Source organism: Penaeus vannamei, chromosome 24 (assembly GCF_042767895.1).
Source record: "Penaeus vannamei isolate JL-2024 chromosome 24, ASM4276789v1, whole genome shotgun sequence".
NCBI lineage: Eukaryota > Metazoa > Arthropoda > Malacostraca > Decapoda > Penaeidae > Penaeus > Penaeus vannamei.
In genome coordinates this window covers 29011385-29013884 of record NC_091572.1, presented here as the reverse complement: position 1 = coordinate 29013884, position 2500 = coordinate 29011385, and positions in this window count along the sequence as shown.

The window sequence follows — 2500 nt, the reverse complement described above, 5'->3', positions numbered from 1 at the left end:
GCATTATTATCAATCGTAGTAGTAGTACTACTACTGACAGTAGTACGATACGGAAATAATAATAATAAAAACTATATGTTTCATAGCATCATTTATATATTACTTATGAGTATGATGATAATAAGGTTACAGAAGTAACAACAGCAATTACAACAATATTAGTAGTAATGATAACACTAATATAGCCTACTCATGATAATGGTTTTGATAATGCTAATAGTGATAATGAAAATAATAGTACTAATCATTATAATGATAATCATCGGTATCATGGTGATGATGACGATAACACCAACAACAAACGATAATATCATTATAATGAAAACATCTTTTTTCTCCAAGACTCCGAAGAAGCCAGTGTTCGACAGAAATAGTTCCTCGCAACATAATCCACACAAATTTTACTCAGGGTTGACAGAAGCACAAAGGCAACACGTTTTCAGTAAAAGGAATTCTTTGTCGTGTTCCTTTCTCCAAGACAACGAAGACGCCGCAGTCTCGCTTTTGTAGGCTGAATTTTATACGATGACATGGCATATTGATAATGATCGTGGCTTTGCGTTGCAGTTTTTCCTACTTCCTCGTTTTCTGTACAGTAGGGAGAGGGTATTGTGTTGCGCTGTGCCCTTTTCTTTTCCTTTATATTCCTTCGTTGTATGTGTATATGCAATACGAATATCCGTTTTTAATACATGATCTGTGCTTTATGAAATTTAGTGTTAGATATGTAAGAATGTCATTACATTATCAAGCACACACACATACATACATACATACATTCAAACACACACACACACTGATTGACCTTTTTCTACTGGAATATCAAAAATAGAATCTGGAAATATTAAACTTGTCAAATTATACAACTTTGATTATGAATTCCACATACAAGCTCAGTATACTTTATTTCCATTGGTAATCAATTATCAAAACAGGAGACTCGCCACCAGATATTTCTCAAAGTTGAAACCACGCAGCAAGAAACTTCGAAACAAACAGACTCGTTGTAGACTTTCTCAAGACAGATATCGAGGGTCTTCGTTTTACTTGATTGGGGGAATGAACTTTGTATCATTTCCAGGACGGAGTCGTTGCCATACACAAGTTTCGTGGAGAAAGTTGAGGTAACAGTGACAATGACCGGAGTTTCATAATAAACATACGTTTTGCTATTTAGGGCTTAGCGAGAAAGAGGGAAGGAAAGAGGGGGAGGGTGTATATATATAGAAATTGTGTGTGTGTGTGTGTGTAAAAGAGAAGAGAAGGTTCAGAGGGAAGGAAGAAAAAGTGGAAACTTACCTATGCAAGAGGAAAAAGACACGAATGAAATTATATATCTTTACTTTCGTCAAAAATACATAGCAAGATACAGCTTCAACCGTTAAGATACACCTCTTGCGCCATTAAGATATTCATACCATTTTTCTACATTTATCTCAATAAATATTTTTGTACAAGACAGTTTCACACTCGCAGAACATTCACTTTAAGTACCAATCGCGTCCAGATCATTATAAATATTAACTCTTCAGGATTCTTCTTACCTGAGACATTAAACTGGTCCATTAGCGACCTACCCACTACCACTAAGACCGTCGCAATTTGGGTCCCGCCCCTTCTGTCAGAGAGGGAACTCCTTCAGGCCACGTCTAGCCGCCTTAGACCCGACCAGAGATCTTCAAAGACAGCGCTTGCCTCCCTAATGGCCTCCTCGCTGCACTGGCTGAGGGAGTGGTGCACAGCTGTAACCACTTTACAGCGGGGACCAAAGGAGATACGCCAGTAGATTGACGGCCTTCTTCTAAACTCTTGTGATGAGGAGGGAAAAAGGCCTTTTATCCTGAATTCTGCGGCTAATGTCTTTCGATGAAATATTCAGTTTTCACGAAAAGACCGACGAATAATGATAATACATAGAATAAGTATATAACGTCCCAGGTCTTGTAGTGGATACAAAATATTGAAGAAACCGAGGGGCATTTCTCTATCTAAAATAGCGTACGAGATTTCCGAAATCCCCCAAATATTTACTCGGATGTCCAGGTTTCCAGACAGATTTATCAGGGATTTTCGGATGTCGATGGATTTCTAAGTTTTCAGAGGCGTTTAGAAAATATTAAATTATCGTAAATGTTTCAAAAACAGCAGTTATCAGATGTTAACTTACAGGTTCCACTTTAAATGCACGACTTTACCATACAACCTGACTTTAATTAAGGTTACTGTAACATTTTCGGCCAAAAAATAATAATAATATTTTGTTTTCGTCATAATCTGATGGATTATCCTTGGGTATTAGCAATTTGATTATCGTATAAACTAACTTATTTCCAGAATTTTAAAAGGAGCAATCCTGTTTCTGCAAAATTGCGGAAATAGACATTGGAGCTGGAGCTACATTTAAAACATTCTTTACTGCTATTTTATTGATACAATGCTTTATCAAGACCGCGCTTAAGCCTCATTGTTTGACATGCATAATCGTTTGGCTGGCATTGTT